This window comes from Nycticebus coucang, chromosome 14 (genome assembly GCF_027406575.1).
Source record: "Nycticebus coucang isolate mNycCou1 chromosome 14, mNycCou1.pri, whole genome shotgun sequence".
In the NCBI taxonomy this organism is placed as follows: domain Eukaryota; kingdom Metazoa; phylum Chordata; class Mammalia; order Primates; family Lorisidae; genus Nycticebus; species Nycticebus coucang.
Window position 1 is genome coordinate 22,130,554 of NC_069793.1, and position 24,730 is coordinate 22,155,283.

The 24,730-nt window shown below is 37.3% G+C and overlaps 1 protein-coding gene across 2 annotated transcripts in view; it reads right to left on the bottom strand.

The window, feature by feature from the left end:
• TTC17 (tetratricopeptide repeat domain 17) overlaps positions 1-24,730 on the bottom strand; it is a 123,429-nt gene that overhangs the window by 8,319 nt on the left and 90,380 nt on the right. The gene's annotated exons all lie outside the window — the stretch shown is intronic.

Sequence of the window (24,730 nt, forward strand, 5' to 3'; positions counted from 1 at the left end):
TGACTTAGAGTAACTGAAACCATGGAAAGTGACACTGCAGATAAGGGGGAACTATGGTATACTGCATACACTCTCTTGGGATTTGGGTTTTTCACTCAATACAGCATTTCTGAGATTCATCCATGCTATGGTATGTAGCTTTAGTTCACTCAATTTCTTCACACAATTAAATGCCCATTAAGTGAATATAGTAGAGTCTATTTATCTCTTTCCTATAGATGGGCATTTGGATTGTTTCCTGTTTTTTTTTTTTGGCCGGGGCTGGGTTTGAACCCGCCATCTCCGGCATATGGGACCGGCGCCCTACCCGCTGAGCCACAGGCGCCGCTGATTGTTTCCTGTTTTTATGTCTCTTGTTACAAATAAATGTGCAGAGTTTCTCTAAGAGTCGATACCCAGGGGTAGAACTGCTGGGTCATAACAGATGCAAATGTTAAAAAACTCCAAGAGAATGGCAAATTGTTTCCCAAAGGTGTTATGCCAACTTATAAACCCATGAGTACTGTTTAAAGTGCCTCATCTGTATCCAGGGAGGGTAAAATGACATCTTACTGTCATATTATCAGTGGGAATAAAATGGTATCTTATGTGGTCTTAATTTCCATTTTCTGGATATTAGTGAGATTAAAGAATTGTGTTTACTTGGCATGTAGATTGCGTCTTTCTGTGAAATGGCTGTTAATATCTTTTATGCATTTTTCCATTTTATTACTGATCCTGCTCATCAATGGTTATGTTTTGTATATTAATTCTTTGTAGGTAAATGTGTTACACATGTTTTTTCTCTCTGGCTTATATCTTTTTAATTTAGAAAAGTTCAAATTCTAATGTAAATGAATTTATTAACATTTTCTTCTATAGTTAAGTGTTTTGTTTTTTTTTTTTTGAGACAGAGTCTCACTTTGTTGCCCTCAGCAGAGTGCCGTGGCATCACAGTTCACAGAAACCTCAAACTCTTGGGCTCAGGTGATTCTCTTGCTTCAGTCTCCCGAGTAGGAGGGACTACAGGCCCCTGCCACAATGCCTAGCTATTTTTTTTAGAGATGAGGTGTGGCTCTGACTCAGGCTGGTCTCGAACTTGTGAGCTCAGACAATCTACCCACCTTGGCCTCCCAAAGTGCTAGGATTACAGGTGTGAGCCACCGCACCCCGCCTGTGTCTTCTTTTCAAATCCCACAATTTAAAAAAAAAAAAATCCCACAATCGTTATTTTTCATAAATAATGTTTGTGTGGGTTGGCATGTCTGTTATTATTTCATTTGTTTAGCAAATCTTCTTGTGTCTCAGATCTTCTGTGGACATCAAGTTCCTTTAGGGTGGGACCCTGGGTGGTAAACTTCTACTTCTTTATCTTTACGTATCTTTATTCTTACCTCACTGTAGGTCACACAATACTAGGGGATCTTGTACCCTTTCAAAATTGTCATGGGGCTTTGGCTGTATCTTAGCCATCCTTAGTTCTGTAGGTGATCTGTTTTTCTTTTTTTTTTTCTCTCTGTCTCCACATAGGCAGAGATCTTTTAAGTTTTTCTTCGCTGACTTATCCCAAGCACTTAAAAAGTAAATGGCACATAGTAAACCGCTATTAAATATTTGTGGAAGGAATGAATGAATACCTGCTATAATGTTTATTAAGCTATTACCTTTCTGTGGCTTGAGTCTGCAAACCACATTTCTCCTTTACCAGGAGGCTGCTTGTTAGGTCCTACAAATGTGTGCACTAGGAGACTGGAAGGCAAGAAGGGACCTCTTTCTTCCTGTTGGCACGCTTTGCTCCTGTCAGCAGTACTCCCAGACCCAGCCTCACTGTGCCCCCTCGGCAGCCAGGCTGTGTTCCCTCTTCAGAAGTAGGAGCTCCAGCTCCCCAGAGTTACTCCTGGGAACTTCTAAATTCTGAACACCCCAATTTGTTGCCTTCACTCACCCCTAGGGTGGAGCTATTCCCTACAGTTGTTACCTATGGTCAACCTCAGTGTTTCCTTTTTCCCCCTCGCACCCTCCACAACAATGGAATGAATTCTCTAAATTAAATTTGTTCTTCTGAAATACCCAGTATTATTTCGGTTTCCCTGACAGCATCCTGACTGAAACAGATGCTTTCAAGATACTTCTGTCTGGCCTCTTCCTTCGTAGACAAAGGAGGCCCATCACTGTCCATGGTGAATGTTTCTTGTAAACCTCTATCTTGTTCTTGCTCTGTAAACCTACCCCATTTCCCTGAAAATAAAGACATCCTCCGAAAATAAGACCTACTTACAGGAAAGATAAGACGTCCCCTGAAAAAAAGACCTAGCACATCTTTGGGAGCACACCTTAAAATAAGACACTGTCTTATTTTTGGGGAAACAGGGTACCTTTCTCGTCTTCAATAAACTTTGTTTCATGCCTGCCTTAAAAAAAATATCTTTGTCTTTGCTGTTTTGAAGTTTTACTGTAATGTATGTAGGGACAGATTTCTTTTATCCAAGTTAAGATACATGGTTAAAATTTCTGAGTCTTGATTCATTTATCTCCTTATGTCTATAATATTCCTGGTATTTTTATTAAAAATGTTGCAATTCACTCATTGTCATTATTTCTAATCCATGTAACCCATCTGCTGAGTATTTGACTTAGACACCTTAAACAATTAAACATATTTTTAGTTTAAGATGTGTCACTTTGTCTTTTTAATTTACCTACTAATTTCTAATGTTGTTTGTTTTCTTATTCTTGTGATCATATCATTCACACATTTTATAATGAAAAATTTCAAGAGTATACAAAAATAAAGAGAACAGTATAATGAACTCCCATGTCCTTACGACCAGCTACAATGCTTATCAACTCACGGCCAATCCTGTTTCATCTACACTCACATTCTTGTTAATGCGTAGCAAATTCCAGACTTCATATCATTTTACCAGTAAATTTTTCAGTGTGTACCTCTAGAAGATAAAAACTTATGTTTGAAACGTAAGCTTTAATAATACATTATGCCTAAAATACTGAAAACCATTCTTTAATATTGTTGAGAATTGAATGTTATGAATGCTTTGCTTTGTTTTTACATTGTGAATCATAATCTGTATAAGGTCCATACACTGCAATTGGTTGATGTGTTCCTTCAGTCACTCTTCATCTCTAGTGTCATCTTTATCTCATTTTTCCTTTACAAACTTATTTTTTGTGTGGAAGAAATAGGGTTATTTATCCTATAGTTTCTCGCTGATTGAACTCTTGCTAATTGTATCCTCATGGTACCATTTAACATGTTCCTGTGTCCCCTGTTATTTCGTATGAATTGGCAGTTAAGAGACTTTATTTGTTCAGACTTGACTTTTGGGGGAAGAATTGGGACAGAATGTTTTCATAGGTGGTCATGTGAACTTCCAATGGTACAGACACACTTTCTGGGTGCCTTTCTATTTGTGATGTTAGCAGCCAGTGATGATCACTACCATAAATTCATTAGGTGCTAAAAAACTATAATATTCTAATGTTAATGCTCCTTGTATTCCTAAAGAGACTTTCTCTTATCAATAATTTGTTTACCTCAAAGAAGAGTTAATTTAGAAATATATGCTTGTTACTTTATATTTACATTTAAAAAAACAAGCTGTTCCCGCGTATTCTTGAAGATAAAATTATCATAACAAATTCAGTAGTTTATATACATAAGAAGTGTTTCATTATAGTTATTATCTTCCTGTTGCTCAAACTGTCTCATCTTTGCACAACAAAAGCATATTCAACTTGGTTCCAAGTTCTGTTGACACAAAAGCTTTGTTGATACCGGTACCTTCCCTGACTTCCCAGACGTGGTGAAACCTATTTCTCCAAGGAATCCTGGTTCCTTTTAGTGGAAAACGGTACCTAAAGATCGCAGACACTAAGGTTGCTTGTTAGTACTGGGTTAGTCTTGCCTTTTCAGCAAATGAAACCAGGAATTTAAAAAATGACAAAACACATCAAAATTTTTTCTAGTAGTCCCAATTTAGGGCCAGAGGTGTTAACTTATTGTCATTCAGACATCTGTATTCAAAATTCCAGTTCTCAACAACACCAACAAAATTACTCATTTATTTCACAAGACCTATACCTGCAATCTCAGAAGAACACTATCAACATCATCAACAAAAACAGTATTACTGAAAACAGGGAAGGCTGAGCACCTCTGCCTGAAATTCAAAACGCTTACAAAATCCAAAACTTTTTGCGTGCTGACATAATGCTCAACAGAAATGCTCATTGGAGCACTTCAGATTTTGGATTTTCAGATTTGGGGTGTTTAATCAGTATAATGCAAAAATTCCAAAATAAAAAAAAAAACAAAAACAACACATCCATTCAAAACACTTCTTCCCCCAGGCATCTCAGGTAAAGAATGTGCAACCTGTATAAGGTTTTCTTTTGTTCCGAGGGTAAATTCCATATGGGATATACAGTCAAACACAGTTGCCCCTGGAATGTGGGTCTGAACTATGCAGGTCGACTTTTATACAGGTGTTTTTCAATACAAGTTACACTGAGTGTGTCTGCTGCTCCCGCCTCCCCTTCCACTGCCCCTGCTGAGATAGCAAAACCAATTCCTCCTCTTGCTCTTCAGCCTACTGAATGTGAAAACGATGAGGATGAAGACCTTTATGATGTCTACTTCTATTTAATAAATTATAAATATATTTTCTCTTTCTTATTTTCTTAATAACATTTTCCTTTTGCTAGCTTACTGTAGTCTAGGAATACAGTATACCATACACATAACATACCAAATATGCATTCATTTATGGTTTGTATTATTGGTAAGGCTTCTGTTCAACAGTATGCTATTAGAAGATAAGGGTCTAGAGTGGACTTTTGGTGATTTCTGACTATAGGGGGTTGGTGTCTCTAACCCCCACATTGTTTAAGGGCCAACTGTAATTGTGTTTTAAACGCATTTGGAATAATTCCTCTTGATGTGGTTATACCACCAACTGACTACACAGTTAGGGTCATTTTAATTAGGAGTTGCTTTATTAAAAGTTATTTTGTGTAATTATGCAAAATGTTTGGCTCCGAAGTCAAATTGAAAAATAATGTACTCCAGGTTCAAGGAAACTAGCTTCATCCCCTGTCCTCATCACCTTACTTTCTTCTTCACTCTTTGGGAAATTATTTAAACTATTTCTAGGATTTAGTTTTGTGTTTTTAAATATCTTTGTTATTTCTCTCCACATATATTCCCTTTCCTCCTGCCGTTTCTTTCTTTCTTTCTTTTTTTTTTTTTTGGTGTTCTTTTCCATTTCTTAAGAAGATAAATAGTAAGATACTGTGTTTTTCTGTTTTTATTTTTTAGACAGTCTCACACTGTAGCTGACAGCAACCTCGAACTCTTAGGTTCAAGTGATCCTTCTGCCTCAGCCTTCCAAGTAGCTGGGACTACTAATGTCTACCATGATGCCTGGCTAGGTTTTTCTATTTTTAGCAGAGACAGGGTCTTGCTCTTGCTCAGTCTGGTCTTGAACTCCTGAACTTAAAGCAATCTACCTGCCTTGGCCTCCCAGAGTGCTTGAATTACAGGCAAGAGCACCATGCCCAGCATATGTTTTTCTACTTTGTTTATTTACCATTTGGTGTCCTAGAAATTACTCCACTGAAGCTTATGGAGGTGGTCCTCTTTTTGACAGCTACAGTAAGCCCCCATCGTGTGGATATTGACATGTAATGTACATCCACAGACAATTTTTTATTCAATCAGTCCCCCATAGCTGGGCATTTGGGTTGTTTCCAGTATGCTATTACAAATTAAGCTACAACAAAATGGCTTCATTTATGGTTATTTTCAATTTTTTTTGCAAATATATTTTTAGGAAAGATTCCTGAAAGTAGGACTACTGGCTAAAAGGGTAAATGAATGTAAAATTTTGCTTCATATAGTCAATTCCTCTCTGTACAGAGTGTTCCATTTTGCATTTCCACCAGCAATGTCTGACAGTGCCAGCTTCCCCACAGCCTCACCAAGAGTGTCTTACCAAACTTCCGGATTTTTGCCAATGTGATGGGTGAGAGATATCTTAGTATAGTTTTATTTGTTGTTTTTCTAGCTTTCTGAGATTGAAGTTTAGATCACTGACTTTCAGCTCTCCTTGTTTTCTTTTTAAACTAATGTATCCACTGAGGCTATAAACTTTCCTCAAGCACTGCTTTAGGTGCATCCCGTAAATTTTGATATTCTATGTCTTTCTTACCATGCCATCTGATTAAAAGTATTTTGTAATTTGTTTTGTGCTTTATTCATTGACCTATGGATTATTTAGAGGAGTACTGCTTTACATTACCAAAATAGTTAGGGATTTTCTATCTATCCTTTTGAAGACCTTGATCTTTTTTCTAGCTCAATAACACTATGAACAGAAAACATGCTCTAAATGATTTCAATGTACTAAAATTTACCTCAGGCTTTATTTAAGACTCAGCTTAAGGTCAAGATAGCGTATGTTGCCTTTGTCATAGTCAAAAACATTATATAACTATCAGGTCAAGTTTGTTTAAATTAGCAAGATACTTAACATTTTTAGTGATTTTTTTGTCTGCGTAATTCTATCGCTTATTGAGAGGTATGTTAGTTTATCATGACTATGGATTCATTTTTTTTTTTTTAGAACTATCAATGTTTAATGCCTTTTTTTTTTTGTCCTGGGTAGAGTGCCATAATGTTATAGTTCATAGCAACCTCAAACTCCTGGGGCTTAAGCAATCCTCTTGGTTCCACCTCCCAAGTAGCTGGAATACAGGTATTCACCACAACATCCACCTAGTTTTTCTATTTTTAGTGGAGATGGGGTCTTGCTCTTGCTCAGGCTGGTCTTGAACCCTTAGTTCAAGCAATCCACCCACCTCGGCCTCCCTTAGTTCAAGCAATCTACCCACCTTGGCCTCCAAGAGTGCTAGGATTACAGGCGTGAGCCACCATGCCCAGCCAAGGCTTGTTTACATAATTGAATCGATGCTATTAGTTACATATAGATTTACAATTTCTATATTTCTGGCAGACTGACCACTTTATCATTATGAAATGCCTGTCTTTATCCTTAGTAATGCTTCTTGTCTTAAATTGTCTGTTATTAGTATAGCTACCTTCTTTCTTTTGATTAGTATTTTCATAATACATTTTTCCATCTAATTGCAATCGTTTTCTACTTTATATCAAGGTGTGTTACGTTTAATAAACATATAATTGGGTTATTTTTGTTAACGCAGTCTGATGATGTTACTACTCTAACTAAAGTACTTATTCCTTTAATATTTATTCCGATTACTGATATGTTGGGTTTATCTCTATCATTTTACCATTTGCCTTCTATTTTTACCCACTTGTTTTATATCCTTTTTCCTCCTTGTCTCTTTTATAATTAACCAAATGTTTATTATCCATTTTCCCTTAATTATACATCTTTTTTGTTCTTTTAGTACTTGGCCTAGAGAGATTACAACATGCGTCTTCAAACTTATTATACACTAAAAATATATATTACTTATAAATGTTGTATGAACTTTTTAGCCACGCTCTCTTGAGACCTAATAAAGATAGATGTCACCTATGTTACAAGACAGTGCTGCTTACAGTAAAGATGACTTGACCAGTAAACTACAAGTAGACTGGAAGGACTGTGAGTGACTAAGTAGAAAGTCATAGCTCTATGCTTTCCCAAGTGTGATATTTCTTATCCCTTGCTGGAACCCTTGGTTTTTAGGCCCATGGGACTGTTATAAGAGGTATTATTTCTAGTATGGAACTTAAGATTTTTAAGCTCCCACACCCATCTCTATGGTCTTGATCCTTTGCCCCTGAGCTGTCACATGAGGGGCAGGGGGCAGAGAACAGTCCCCAGGGACTTTGCCAGACAGTTCTGGGGACTCTTGAAGAAACACAGGAAAAGTTGAAATGCTGGCTCGTTTCTTGTTTTATCCTTCTGAGTGAAAGCAAGATCATAACCTACTAAGTTGTGCACATATGAATTATTTATCTAACTAGTTTCAAAACTACTAGGAGTGAGCAATGCAGAGTTGTGGCAGCAGTGCAGGGTACTTTCATATCCTTAGTTCAATGCAGCCCTGGCACCATGACATAAAAAGCATGGGAAGAGAGATGCTGATGAGACTGAAGCCTCAGTGGAGGCCAACTTTCCTGGAGTTTGAGTATGACAGGGGTGAAAGCTGGAGACAAACCTATGCTGAGGGACACTACCACTCTTCTCCTGTGTCCCTAAAATGGACTTGACCAGAAACCCAGCTGCAGCTAGGATGGCTGCCAAGAATGATATCACATTGGTGCAGCTGATGCATTTGGGCCAAACCAAGCACTGGTGGCAGGGAAGAGACAGCACATGAGCTTGACAGTCCCTATTTGTGACTGGGTCTGTGACTGGACAGAGGGAGTAGAGCAGCTGGGTTGGCTCTGGCCAGGCTGAGTTGACTGCTCATCCAATTGGCATGGAGTGGTGTCAGTCAGTCCCTACCTGGAGAAGTGGGGTACATGCATGGGGGTGGGGACTACTGTGTACCAGCCTACAAGGTAAAATAGGACTATGTGGCAGCCTGGTATAGAAACTGGCTGCAGGCTTGGTGCCTGTAGCACAGTGGTTACGGCGCCAGCCACATGCACCAAGGCTGGCAGGTTTGAGCCCCGGCGCAGGTCTGCTGAACAACAATGGCAACTGCAACAAAAAAATAGCCAGGTGCTGTGGTGGGCGCCTGTAAGTCCCAGCTTCTTGGGAGACTGAGGCAGTAGAATTGCTTAAGCCCAAGAGTTTGAGGTTCCTGTGAGCTGTGATGCCATAGTACTCTATCAAGGGCGACACAGTAAGAGTCTATCTCAAAAAAAAAAAAAAAAAAAAAAAAGAAAAAAGAAAAGAAATTGGCTGCAGTGGTTATCAGTGGCAGCTTGGTGCAAATCTGAAGCCACAAGGGGAGACCTCTGCAGGAGCTTCTGAGCACTTGTGTGGAGAGCAACCTCAGCTGCAACAAAAGCAGCGCCCTCATCAGTGCATACCAATTTAACCCTAAAATGGAGTCTGATCAATGTCACCTGCAAATGTCTAATGATAATTAGTGTCAATGCAAATTCAAAAAACTCTCCAAGGAGACAATTAGAGATGGGCTTTTGAAGAAACAATGAAGGATAGTGATTGGGTATTCTAGAAGTTGAAGCCAAAAGAATATGGAGATCTTTGTTCTTTTGTGAATGGTCAATGGGAAAACAGCACTTTTGGTCTGTTATCATTACCATTTACTAGGTCACTGGCTTCAACATGTGGTCCTCACACCAGCAATATCACCAGGCAACTTATTAGTAATGTAAATTCTCAAGCCTGACCCTAGACCTACTGAATAAGAAAGTTGGGTCTTAGACGTCCAACAATCTGTGGTTTAATAAGCTCTCCAGGTGATTCTGAGATGCCCCCTAAAATTTGAATACTATATTAAAGTTATTAACTCAAGGTCATGGGTCATAAAGAAGAAAAAAAAAGGTCATAGTCATGGGTCATGGTCTGTGAGCCTTCAGTGGAAACATATGTTGGATTAACCTTCTAACTCTATTTCTCTGAAAACCTAATAAAGGGGGAATGTTAGCGGTTACCAGGCAACATAACTTATGGTTAAAATGAGTCTTGTTGGTAAACTTATTGGGATTGGGATTGGGATGACTGTGACTGGAAAGGGGGTGGAGCAGCTGGGTTCACTCTAGGCAGGCTGCATAAATAAACTATAAATACCCAGTGGAAAGGCACAGCTTTGAGCTTCTGGGTGCCATAGTTCTTGTAGCCAGTCATGTCTCTCTCCAGGACTATGTCCATGAGGCATAAAAGTCACTGATTCTTAGATAAAACTTGGGTATCTAATTAATCATTTGATTTATTCCCTTGCACCTGACTGTCACTTGGCAGAAAAGGGGGGTGGCAGAGAACGGACCCTGGACTAAGGTGTGAACTACGGTGAAGACTCACACTGGAAGTGCACACCAGATGCTGCTGCAGTCCCACTCCTGAGTCCCTCCGAGGGAGACCTGTGTCAAATGAGGCCTACTGAGCTGCAAGAATGTGAAATGTCTACTTGGACCTAAGACCACCTAAAGTAGTCGGTGCAGCTCCCTTCTGCCTTTTGTATTATTGTTGCCAGGAATTTTAACTTCAGAAATTACTGTCTTTATTTTGTACAATCATATTAATTTATATCTACTCTAACATTACCCTTTCTGTTGCTCTTTGCTCTTTCTTATATTTCTGAGCTTCCATCTGGGATAATTTTCCTTCTGCCTGTGAAAAACCCTATAGTGCTTTTTAGGATGTCTGTTGGTAATATGTATCTTTCAATTTTTGGTGGTCTAAGATCATTAATTTTCATTTTTAAAAATTGAGGTATAATTTATATAGAAAGAAACACTCAGATCCTAACTGTAACAGTTTTGACAATTGCCAAAGACATAGAAATACCCACCATTCCAGAAAGTTCTTTGTGCTACTTCCCAGTCAACACTCCCTCCCCCACAAAACAACCACTGATCTGATTTCTATCATCATAGGTTATTTTTGCCTATTCTAGAATTTCATACAGTTGGAATCATATACTATGTACTATTACATTATAGTGGTATAATATTTTTGAAATTCACCGATGCTGTGGATGTTGGTTCTGTTTTGCTGAATACACCACTCTTTCTACTGATAGGTACTGTTTTCAGTTTTGTTGGATATTAGGAATAAAGCTGCTGTGAATATTTTTTTAACACATTATTTTGTAGACATATATTTTCATGAATCTTTGAAAAATAACTGGAAGTAAAATGACTGGGACATGTATACTTTACTTTTTAATACACTGCCAAACTTTTTCCCAAAATAATCGTATCACTTTCTATTTCCACTAGCAATGTATGAGGGTTCTGGTTGCCCCACGTCCTTTCCAACATTTGCTGTTATTAATCTTTTCCAATTTAGCCCTTCTAAGAGGGTAAATGGTATTTCCTCATGTTTTTTTTTCATTTCTAGATGACTAACATATTGGGCACCTTTAAAACATGCTTACTAGAGACATCTGTTAATTTTTTTTGTGAAAAGTCTGTTCACAAAATTAACCTTTTAAAAACTGCATTGTCTTTTTTATTACTAACTCATAGGAGTTCTTCATGTATCCTGGACTCAAGTCCTTTGTCTGATATATTTTATCCCATTCTGTTTCTAGTTTCTTAAGTGTCTATTGAACAGAAATTTTAATTTTAATGAAGTCCACTTTATCATTTTTCTTTTGTATAGCTCATGCTTTCTAAGAAATCTCTGCCTACAGTAAGATTTTAAAGTATTTTCCTGTGTTTTGTTTTGGTATCTTTATTATTGTTTTGGTACCTACAATTCACCTCAAGTTGACTTTTTTGGATAACCTGATTTTGATTTTTTTTCCTTTTATTTTAATATCCACCTGTTCCATATATTTGTTTAAGAGATTTTACTTTCCTTATTAAAATGCTGTGGTGCTTTTATGGAAAATCATTTGACCATACATATATGGGTCTATTTTTGGTCTCCCTCTTCTGTTCCACTGTTATATTTGTCTATCTTATTGCCAATACCACCCACAATGGCTACTTCATTCACTTCATTTTTGAAGGATATTTGCAGGGTGCAGAGTTCTAGGCTGGCAGTATTTTCATTCAGTAATTGATATGTCATTCTTTTGTTATCTGGTTTCATTCCTGTTGAGAAGCTGGTTGTCAGTTTTACTATTCATTTGAAAATGACTCTATTTTCTCTGTCTTTAAGATTTTATTCTTTGCCTTTTGTTTTCAGTAGTTTGCTGTAATATTCCAGTGGGGCTTCTTTGTATTTATACTTACGGATCACAGACTTCTTTAACTCCGTGGAATAATGTTTTTCATCATTTTTAGAAAATTCTTAGCCATTACTTCCTCAAACATTGCTCCTGCCCAATCTCTCTCCTCTTCTCCTGGGATTCTGTATGTTGGACTGTTTTTTGGCAGGAGGAGTGCATCCACATGTCTTTTATGTTCTTAGCTCTGTCCCCTCCCCAGCCCTTCTTGCAGATTCTTTTATATCATGCATCAGTTTGGATATTTCCTACTAACCTAAAAAAAAAAAAATTTTTTTTTTTTCATGCTTTAGCTTGGATATTTTCTAATAACCCGATTTGACCTTTTATATTTTCTGGTGTGACTAATCATCTGTTTTGTGGCCTAATCTGATTTTTATTATAGTGAAAACTCGTAATATAAAATTTACCATCTTAACCATTTCTAAGTGTATACGGTTTAGTAGTGTTTATGATATTCACACTGTTGTGCAACCAAGCCTTTTCGTGGCAAAACTGAAACTCAGTATCATTAAACACCAACTTTCCATATCCCGTTCCTTCCATCACTGTTAACCACCATTCTACTTTCTGTCTCTGTGAACATGACTATCTAGATACCTCATATAAGTTGGATCATTCAGTATTTGTTTTTTATGGCTTATTTCATTTGGCATAATTCCTCACAATTGGTCCACATTGTAGCATGTGTCAGAATTTCTTTCCTTTTAAAGACTGAATCCATTGTATGTGTATCCCACACTTTTTTAAACCATTCATCTGTTGATGCACATGTAGGCTGATTCCATCTCTTGGCTATTATTAACAGTACTGCCATGAACATGGGTGAGCAAATATTTCTTTGGGATCCTGCTTTCCATTCTTTTGGATATATATGCAGAAGTAGAATCACACGGTAATTCTGATTAATTTTTTGAGAAACTGTGATACTGTTTTCCATGAGGCTATTTCTATTATCATTTTGCCTTCCCACCGATAGTGTATAAGGGTTCCAGTTTCTCCACATCCTCATTGTAATTTTGATTTGCATTTTTCTGACAATTAGTGAAGTTGAGCATCATTTCATATGCTTTTTGGCTGTTTATATATCATCTTTGGAGAAATGTCTATTGAAGGCTTTTGCAGATTTTTATATTGGGTTATTGTTGTAGAAATTCTTTATTCTGGGCTGGATGCGATGGCTCATGTCAGTCATCCTAGCACTCCAGGAGGCTGAGGCAGGTGGATTGCCTAAGCTGACGAGTTCAAGACCAGCCTGACCCAGAGCAAGACCTCATCTCTAAAAATAGCTAGGCGTTGTGGTGAGTGCCTGTAGTCCTAGCTACTCAGGAGGCTGAGGCAAGTGAATCGCTTGATCCCAAGAGTTTGAGGTTGCTGGGAGCTGTGAGATCACAGCACTCTACTGAGAGTGAGAAAGTGAGACTGTCTCAAAAAACAAAATTCTTTATTCTGGGTATGAACCCAGTCTCAGATGTATGACTTGCAAATATTTTTTTCCCAAAGAATGGGTCGCCTTTTCATTCTGTTAATTGCGTCCAATGATGCACATAAATTTTAAATTTTGATGTGGTCCAATTTGCCTTTATACATTTGTTGCCTGTACTTATGGTATCATATTTAAGAATTTCTTGCCAAAAGCAATGTCTTTATAGATTTCTTCTGTGTTTTATTGTAAGGGTTGTGTAGTTGTAGGTCTCTGACCCATTTTGAATTAATTTTTGCATATCTATGAGGCAAGGGTCAGACTTCATCATTTTGGATGTGGATATAGTTTTCCTGACCCAGTTGTTGCAAAGACTATCTTTTCCCCAGTGAATCTTCTTGTTGAAAATCATTTGACCATATATATGCAAGGGTTTATTTTTGAAATCTCTACTGTCTAGGGCGGCACCTGTGGCTCAAGGAGTAGGGCACTGGTCCCATATGCCGGAGGTGGCGGGTTCAAACCCAGCCCCGGCCAAAAATCACACACACAAAAAAAACAACGAAATCTCTACTGTCTAATATGATTTTAAACCTATCTATTCAGTTCTTAATTTGAGTTATTGTACTTCTTAGCTCTAGAATGTCCATTTGATTATTTTTTCAGACATTCTAATTCTCTGGGGAAATTTCCTTTTCATCTTTTCTCCCCTTTCCCCATTTTTTGGAACACATTAATTATTGTTATTTTAAAGTTTTGGTCTTAACTACAATGTCAGTATACTCTGTGGGTATATTTCTATTGCTTACCCTTTCTCTTAGTTTTTAGTCTCAACTCCTGGATATCTAGTACAATTTTATTAAAGTCTTGACATTGTGTCTAAAAAATTGTAGAGATTCCATATGATGCTACCTTCTTAAAGAGAGCATTTGCCTTTCCTTAAGCTTGGCAAGCAGACAGTTGACCAACTTTATCCAATCACTAACTGCAAATCTGGGCTATTTGCTACTGGGAAAAGATTCATTCTCCCTCATCCCTTCGTAAAAGGCACAAGTCTCCAGACCTTTCAAGTAAACTTCTGGGATATTCATCATGAACATTTTGTCCTCATGGCGGATTCTAAACTCTTTGCCTCAATACTATGGTGAGATTGTCAAAAACTGTCTTTAATAGCTTTTTACTTGGCTTCCTGGTCTCATGTTCAGAGATTTGTCAGACAAAATTTGTCAATGTACTGTGAAGAGGGGACCAGGCTACAGACATTCACCGAAAGAGTAGCAAATGTGACTATTAATGGAAAAAATTGCTATTGGAGGCTGGAGGGAAGGTACGCTATGTATGAACAAAACAAGTGGTGAGGTTGTATCTTAGAAGGTACAAAAGATACCTAATGAAATGATAGATCTGGCTAAGATTTCCAGAAGAATGCTGAAAGTGAGAAATGCTTTGTTTTTTTTAAACTATTTATAATAAAGCATTTAAAGAGAGAAGAACTAAATAAGGAACTGTGCAGTTTTCAAGCAGAATTTAGGGTAAAAATACTCTAACTTCGGACTTGCAGGATTAGAAAATAAAACTGTCATATTATCAGCTTCTTAGTCAGCTAAAGATTTTAAAGTTAGAATAAATAAATAAATCCAGGGTGCTAAGCTAACAGTAAAACTATAGCCTCAAGGTCAACATAAAATCAAGAACATGGCAATAAGACCCAGTTACTAATAAAGGTATTTCTTGACTTATCATGAGGCTGTGTCCCTTTAAACCTAGTGTAAGTTGAAAATATTATTAAAGCAAAAAAATCTTAAATTAAGCCATCATAAGTCAAAGACTATCTGTACTTCAGAAGGATTCAAGTCAGTGCCTAGGATACCCTCTCAGTTAGATAAAAGGCATCTAAGAATCTTACAGGTCTTACCTATGATTCATATTCGAAGTAGATAGGGGCCTTCCTGAAGAAATTTGTGGATGGCTTCTGCCTGATAAGAGTGGTTTATAATTTGTAAGTCCACAAAGTTTTTTAAAGAAGTTGTGCTAGTTTGGATGAAAAGGACAGAAACAGGCAGGAAGCAGGCTGAGAAAGCTCTTTAGCTACAAAAGCAGGACATTTCTTATGGAAAAGGAAAAATAGCTCAGACAGAAAAGTCAAGAGCTGAGAAACACAAAAGGGAACTAATCTCAGGAAACCAAAATAGGCTCTCATCAAAGAATATCCCCTACACCTGGAACTGGTGACATGTGGTCATATGAATTTCAGAACTGCCATGGGATTGCTAAATGCCTTCCATTCCCTCTCTTTTACATTGATTGGTACCTCAGCCCTGCCATACCAATGTAGGTTGTGTGTGGGGAGGGTAGATAACTTTTAAAAAAATGTGTAGGTCTACAGATTAAAAGAAGCTGTCTCTAAGGATTACAGCTTCTTCATATACAGCAGTGCCCTGTTATCCAAGGAGAATATATTCCAATACTGCAGTGGGTACCTGAAACTACAGACAGTACTGAACCCTACACATACTGTATTTTTTCCTGTCCATTACACCTGTGTTAAAGTTTAATTTACAAATTAAGCACAGTAAGAGATTAACAACAAAAATAAAACACCAAAATGGCAACAATATACTATATTAAAAGTTATACCAATGTGATGCCTTTCTCTAAAGATTTATTTTCAGATCTCAGTCAACTGTGGGTAACTGAAACTGCCAAAAGTGAATCCACAGCTAATGGGGATTACTGTACGAGTTCTGACCATTAAGTTCGTGTGCTTATGTTGGCAGTGCTGTACAGCTAGCCGGGTAAGGTTCTGTAGCCTTGGTGTAGCCGTGTCTCCCAGGTGGCATTCATTATTGTTGCGTGTTTTTTGTCTGTGGTTGCAGAATGTTGGAGCTTGAATTAGAGCAAAGGAAAAACATTAACTTGTATGTTAAATTTGCAAGAGTGGACATGAAATCAGGGACATGTAAGTCTAAGTTATTGGGATAATGCCATTAAGAAAATGTCAGTGTACAAATGGATTGGGCACTTTTCTGAGGGAAGAGAAAGAGTTGCTGATGAAGAGAGGTTAGGGTGGCCAATAACAAGCAGAACTGATGAAAACATGCAAAAATTCCTCGAATTGTGAGTCAAAAATCATTGGCTGACTGAGAGAAGATAGCAGACCCTTAAGTAAACATTGACAGAGAAATCTGAAAATCCTGACATGAGAAAGGTGTGTGCAAAAACGGTCCTGAAGAAGCTCTGCAATGAACAAAAGCCAAGGAGAGTCAAAGGTTGCCGAGATCTTTTGGAGAGGCAAGATGATGTTTTGGGCCATGTTATTACTCTGATGAAACATGGGTGTAGCAATATGGCCTTAAAGTGTCAGAAGTGCACAATGGAATTCAGCCAATTCTCCATGATCAAACAAGTTCCCTCAGTCCCAATAAAGAGTCAAAATGATGTTGCTAATCCTTTTTGATATCAGAGGGATTATTCATTATAATCTGAACCAACTGGACAAAAGTTAACCAAGTTTACTATTTGGGGAGTGCTGAAAAGGCTATGCATAAAAGACAAAAATGATCTGAACTTTTTGCCAACAACTCATGGCTCTAATGTACCAGCTAACATGGCACTGTATGTGAGGGCGTTTTTAACTAGGAAACAAATAACTGTATGGAACACCCTCTCTACTCAACTGATCTGGCCCCCAGTAACTTTTCTTTTCATGAAAGTAAAGGAAATGCTGAAAGAAAAACATTTTGATGACATTCAAGAAACCAAAGGTAGTATGATAATAGCTCTGATGGCCATTCCAGATAGAGTTCCATTGCTTTGAAGGGTGGACAAGATGCTGGCTTTGGTGCACAGCTTCACAAGGGGAGGACTTCAAAGGTGATGATGGTGATATTCAGCAATGAGGTATGTGGGTAACACTTCTTCTAGGATGAGTTTGAGAACTTAATCATCAGAGCTCATATACAAGTTGACTCTGAGCTTGATGCCATAGTTGGATTAAACTTTGAGGTTCTTGGGAGGTGGTATTATTTTGCACGTAAAAGGAATTTAAGCAATTTGTGACTAAAAGAAGACTCAGGTAAATTAAAGATGCCCCAAAGGTCTTCACTGACCCCCTCCTTTCCCAGGCCCAATCAACAAAGGAAGCCTTTTCCCCTTCAACTTAGGTGGCCTTTTGATGACTTGCTTTGACCAATAGGAATGTGGTACAAATGATGCTGTACCAGTTTCTAGGCTTTAAGAGGCTGCGGGATTGTTTTTACTCTTCTGGAGCCCTGAGCCATCATCTGCTGGTTACTGTGTTGGAGAGGCCACTTGGAGCTGGAGAGACCAAATGGAGACGGAGCCTGACTAGCTTCCACTCTTCCAGCCTTCCCAGGGGGCACCAAATATGTGAGTGAACTTACCTTGGGTGCCTAACCTTAGCTATGTAAACAACTTCACGTGAGATCAGCAGAAGTACCTGGCTGAGCCCAACCAGATAGCAGAATTTGTAACAAAAAAAATGGCTGCTGTTTTACACCACTAAGTTTGGTAGTTGTATGCTAAGCTGTAACAGATAACTAATGCAGAAATGAGTATTTTTCCTCCTGGCTGTTCTTAAGCTTTTGATTTTCAGTGGTTTTATTATTCATATGATATGCCTAGGTGTGCTCTTCTTTGTACTTATTTTGCTTGAGGTTTGCTGTGCTTTGAGAACCTGTAGGCTATAATCCACCTTGGAAAATTCTTACCCATTTCTTAAAATACTGCTTTGCCCTCTTCTATCACTTCTCTATGTCTGAGGCCCTAATTGTATGTTAGATCTTTGGAGTTTTTCCATTATGTTTCTTATGCTCTTATCAGGCCTGCCCCCCTTTTTTCTGTGGTTCAGTTTACATATTTTTCTAGTTCATCAATTCTGAGCTCTGCTGCATTCAATCTGGTATCAAATCCATTCAAAGAGTTTTCATTACTATATTTTTAAGTAATTTTATCTGATTCTTTTTTATGGTTTCTATTTCTCTGGTGAAAACATACTTCTTTTCATATATTTTTTCCATCTTTTCCTTTATTTTTGTGAACATATTAATTGTAGCTATTTTAAAGCTATTGCTCACTAACCATAATATCTAGGTTATCTGTGAATCTACTCCTATTGTCTGCTCTTTGCCTTGTTATCAACTTTTGCTTCTTTGAATTTCTAATATTTTTTTTAAATTGTATTCTAGTCTCTGTGTATAAAAGAACCACAGAAGCTTCAGATGATATTATACTTTTTCAAGGCAGTTTCTCCTTTTATTCTATTAGGCAAATAAGGTGTGGGACTGATCAACCCCTTCCTGTGTGTCTACTTATCTATTTTGGCTTGCAGTTTTAGTGAGACTCAGTCTGTCTCTGGGTCAGCCCTCTTCCTTAATTGTGGCACTCTAGGGATTCGGATTAGGAGCTGACTGGGTAGTTGTTTATTCCCTAAAAGACCTTCCTCTTAGAGGTTCCCAGCCCACTTTAGTTTCCCATCCAAGCAGTATCAAGATAAAAATCCTGAAGGGAAAACCAGCCATATGCTTAAGGCTGACTCTGTCACCCAGCATCTCTTTATTTCCTAAGCAGTGTGAGATGGAGATGTTTCACTCTACCTTTTCTAAGTTTTTAACCTAACTCCCCAGACCCCTGTGTGACCTTACCTGTAATCAACTGCTCCTTGGGGAAAAAAACCAAAAAACTGGTCATGTGTTTAATTTCACCTTGAGCAATTGCTTAAAGCTTCATTGGCTTCTTTTCCCCAGGGCTAAGCCTGATTCTTAGCTCATATCTGGAATAAACAAATGCCCCTGGGGTGGGGGGAACCCAGCTAGAAATCACCAGTTCACCTTGGAAAGGTTCTTCTGTCACTAATAATTTAGTTCTTTCATATTTTGTTGCTTCCTAGTTCTCTGATGCCTTTAAAAATTAAAGTTTAAAAGTTTATCTGGTTCATTCAAGTTACTGCAATGCACTGATTTGCCTTGACCTACTACTTCCAAACTGGAATATTAATTTTATAATTGTGTCAGTTTTTAATCTGTTACTTGACTAAATCCTCTTAGTTGCTTTTTTATGAATTCTTTTGGATTTTTCAGACACATGATATTGGATATTAGTAGGCAGTGTTTTGTTTTCTTTCTCTATATAACACTTCCAAACTCACCTTGAGTAGCAGTAGATACAGTGTACATTCTTGTTTTTTGACTTCAGTGGGACGGCATCTACAAGGCACCTAGTAAGGTCCTGGCTTTTCTGCTGAGGGGTGTGTGTATATGTGTGCAGTGATGCTATCATGTTAAGAAAAGTAGTTATGGCCAGGTGTGGTGGATCATCCTAGCACTCTCGGAGGCTGAAGTGGGTGGATTGCTTGAGCTCATGGGTTCAAGACCAGCTTGAGCAAAAGCAAGACTCCCATCTCTACTAAATATAGAAAAACTGAGGCAAGAGGATCACTTGAGCCCAAGAGTTGGAGGTTGCTGTGAACTACGATGCCACAACACTCTAACCAGGGCAACATTTGAGACTCTGTCTCAGGAAGAAAAAAAGAAAAGTACTTATTAATTCCTAATTTAGAGTTCTTAACATAAGCTGATAGAGAAGCAGTTCAGATACTCGTGCAGGTCTGGACATAATTATATGATTTTTCCTATTTCTGTCAAAATGAAAGATTATATTAATGGTTTCAAAATAGTGAATTTATATTACATTTCTGGACTATAGCAAAAGGGTCATGATACATAATCATTGTTTTCAAATATGCTGTTAGATTGGTAACATTTATCACTTTTGAATTGATATGGACAAGTGAAATAGGTTTGTAGTTTACTTTTTTGATACCAACTTTTTCAAATTTTAGGAACAGTGATCTATTTTTTTCATAAAATAAAAGTTTCTTTTTCAATGCTTTGAAGTATAGCAGCATTGGGAAATGTTACTTTAAAGCAGCGGTTCTCAACCTGTGGGTCATGACCCACAGGAGCTGTATTCGAGGGCTGAGGCCTTAGGAAGGTTGAGAACCGCTGCTTTAAAGGGCTGTAGAAATGCCTTGTGAAGTCGTCTGGGCTTAGTGACCCTTCAGTGGGAGTTAACTGCTTTCTCTGTTTCTTCTATAGCAATTTTTCTGAATTAGACTTATTTCTACTGAGGTCAATTTTCCTAAGTTGTATTTTTCTTAAAAAATATTTATGCCATCTAGGTTCTCAAATTTATTTGCATAGATTAAGCAAAATAGTTTTTTCTTTCTTTTTTGGTCTGATTAGTCTGATTCTTTAAATTTCCTGTTTTGATGGTTATTCCTTCCCGTCTTTCTTACTTGGGCAATATATTTTTCCTTTTAGCTAATGGTATGTCTATTTCATTAATATATGCCAAAAACTCAACTTTTGGATTCATTATTTCTATTAATTTTCTGTACAACTGATGTATCTTTTTTTCTTTCTTAATTCTTTTCTTTTGCTTTTTCTGGTTTTGTTTACCTTTTCATCCCAACTTTGGGTGTTTAACTTACATCTTTTCTTCTTACTTTTCATTTTTATTGATACAGTTATTTAATGCTAGGAAAATTCCTCTGATAACTGTCTTTTTCTTTTTTTTGAGACGGAGTCACTCTCGGTAAAGTGCCATGATGTCACAGCTCACAGTAACCTCAAACTCTTGGGCTTAAGCGATTCTCTTGCATCAGCCTTCCAAGTAGCTGGGACTACAGGCACCCACCACAATGCCCAGCCATTTTTTGGCTGCAGTCGTCAGTGTTGTTTTAACAGGTGCAGGCTGGGCTCGAACCCACCAGCTTTGGTATACGTGGCTGGTGCCCTACTCACTGAGCTACGGGCGCCGAGCCTGATAACTGTCTTAATTCTATTCTACAGACTGTTTTTTATCTTTAAGAAATTCTAAATTTTATTTTGTATTTCCCCTTTGACCTAGCATATGTTCAAATGACCTGTTAGAATTTCCAGTTAGGAAGGCTTTAAATTTTTGTTACTAATTTTTATTTTTTGCATTCTAGTCAGAATACTATTTTTACTTTCTTCTTTGAAATTTATTCGAATTTGTTCATTGTTCTGACATAATCAAGTTTCATGACTATTCTGTGTTCAAGTATATTTTCTATTATCCAAGTTCAGATTTTAATATACTTAACAAGATCTATTTTACTGATTATGCTACTTAAGTCTTTTATATTCTTACTAATTTTTGTCCACTATTTTAGGGTGTATTTTAACCTATTTCTCTGAACCTCCTTTAGTTTCTGCTCTATGAAACTAGTTTCTCAATTATTGGGTAAATAAATACATGTGTTAATAACAATTATAATTTCATTGTGAACTGTAGTTTTTAGCATCATAAAGTATATTTGTCATTTCAAGCTTTTGGACTAAATGTTTCCTTGTTAGGTATGGACATAAAGTGCTTTTATTTTTACTTTAAATCTTATTAAATTTTATTAAGATGTATTTCTTGAATATAGCATAATGTTTGGTTATGTTTGCCACTCTGAAAATCTTGTTCTTTTAATGAGAACAAGAGTGAGATAAGTCCACTTGCATTTATGGCTATGAATAATATGTTTGTCCTTGGTCTTTTGAACATGTCTGTAATATGTGTATATATATATTCCTTTATTATATTGCCTATTTAATTTATATACTTTTTTCAGTTTATCTTTGGTATTTAGGAAGCTTTGTATTGCAGCTATATAGTAATGCTTTTACATAAGTCCATTGCTCTTCCCTCCTCCACATTTTTTGGGGGCTATATTAGATTGGCTACCTACTATGAGCAATATGGGAACTATGGTCTTTTCTTACATTTCTGCCTTTCTTCTCCATTAGCACCTGATCTGAAGTGCCATTTTAAAATTTCCACTAGTTACTATTAAGTAATCAATTAAGTAAACTTATTTTACCTTTTAGGTATTCTCCCATTCTCTCATTTTTTGGTAAATGCACTATACCTATATTTTCAGAGTACAAACAATTCCTACCTTATGATTTTTCGATTTTAGAATACTGTGAAAAGAACATCCCTATAGTAAAAAGTAGTATGAACCTCTCTCAGACACACGACTGCGAGGGTAAACGACCGACACGCTACTATATGCTGTGTTCTGAGCATGTCTTAGGTAGGTAGAGTAAGCTATGATATTCAGTAGTTTAGGTACATTAAATGTTGTTTGACCTAAGGTATTTTCAACCTATGATGGGTTTGTAAGGATATAACCCCCCTGTAAGCTGAGAAGCATCTGTACATACTATTATATAGGGTATTGTCTCCCTTATAGCCATTGGGTCTACAGGCAAGTATATAAGGCTTGCTACTAGATCCTTACACCAGTGCTGTTCTGGTCATTTTGGCTGTCTGAAGCTCATTCTCCAATAGTCAGCCTTCTTAGGAAGGAGCTCATGGAAATAATATTCATTGCATGTTCCTTACAATTTGTGAATTCTATACTGATAGTCAATTTGGTAGCACAAAAAGTCCTTGTCTTACATTTTTTTCCTTTAAGAATTCTAAATATGTTACTCTATTATCTTACAGAATTGAGTCACTTATGTCCCTTCATGTTTTATCTTCATTTGGAAATAATTTCTTTATTTACGATTTGTTCCAATACTGTGAATACTGTCTTTTCAAATCTACCTTTAGCCAATTACCTCGTTTTAGCTTTTCTAATTCTGATTTAAATTGTTCTTGCATGACTTGTTATCACTTCAGGGTGGAGGTATAAGGCTCAGCTTTCTAGTCTTTGGCTTGAGGTTCGGTACCCAGAGAGCTTATCAACATCTCTCCCCAAGATGGATCGGTCTCCTGAAGGACCAGCTCTCAGCTAGTTCACACGTCAAATCTTTGTTTTTGTCAATGAAAGAAGAGCTCTTTAGCAACCTACTCCTTTTGAGACCAGCAATTATTCAAAAAATATACGTCCTGACATAAAGGATATAGTTATTCCAAAGTGGAAGGATCTTTCTGGGAGACTATATCACCATGTTAGAAGTAAAAGTCAAGGACTCTTTGTCTTTAAAGTTGAATAATGTTGCTTAAACAAGCATTGCTGTTCACTGTCGCGGATGATCAGTTTTCTCTGGCACATAGTAGGCCCTCTTAACAGAATATACTTTACAGAAATAAAATAAGCCTTCGATGTGTTCTTCCTGAACATACTCTCTTCGAATCTTCTTACCTCTACATTTCATTTTGGTCACTTTTGTCATTTCTCGCCCACACGTCCTTTCTGTTTGTTCTTGTTCCTGCTCCCCAGTTCTGTCATTTCTGTGACTAGTGTGTTCTACTACTGTCCTGTGTTTGGCCTGCTACTCAAGTTTCACATATTTCATATATCCCTGCTAAGCTCGCCCCTATGTTTTTGTATTTTGGCATGGTGATTTTTTTTTTTTTTTTGTGGTTTTTGGCCGGGGCTGGTTTTGAACCCGCCACCTCCGGCATATGGGACCGGCACCCTACTCCTTGAGCCACAGGCGTCGCCCGGTGATCTTTTTTTAATAAAGGTGATTGTTCAGTGTGATTTTTTTAATTCATGGAGAAAAGTTTCATCTGAATTATATCTGTTCCATTGACAGTATTTTTCTGCTGAGTGTTCTTTGGTACGTTTTGCTGCTCTTTCCTATGGTTTTCTTAGATTTTTATATCAATGTTGTGTCTGTTCTGTTTTTGTTACTTAGGATTTTCCTGGCTGGGATGTTTGAAGAACGTTTCTTCAGGTAGTGTATTTTTGCTGATGTTTTCTGAAATTGTTAACCCTGCTCAGTTTCTTCGACAATTAATCCTGTATGACTTATGTGTCACTTCAATACTTTTGGCAGTCCTTATTTTTTGGAGCGTGGGGATCATATCTATGTCCTAATTTCATTATAATTAGAGTTTGCTAGTGGTTTTTCTAGGTGTGATACCCAGATGAGGAAGGAAGCTGCTGTTTCACAATGCACGTTCAGATTCCAAACTGAATTGATTCTCTTAATGACTTAGCTCCTCAATATTGTACAGCAATAAAGTAGAGGTTCTTAACTAAAATAATCAAATTAAAATATAAAACCCCCTCCTCTTTACACAAATAATCCCTCAGAGGTAGATAAGTAGTCTTAGAGACTCTCAATTTTGTTTTCTGTAGGCCGTATGAAAATGCAGTTTTGTAAATGTTTTATTCCATGATTTCAAGAGAAAAGATACTCCAAGATGTGTTTCCCATCTACCACGAAATTCGAAGTACTCTTCAGCATTAGAATACCTGTGTTATTTCATATACCTAGACTGCATGGTTTCTAGTAACACTACCTCTATACTCCCACGGAGAAAAGAACAGGAAACTGACAAAGCTGTGAAACAAGGATAGTTTCCCAACAGAAGGTAAGTGAAGTGGCAAAAAGGAATACCAACTGAATGATGGAAAAGTGATGGAAACATTCTGAGTGGAGTTATTTTGTGTTATGCTTTCAGTCATCA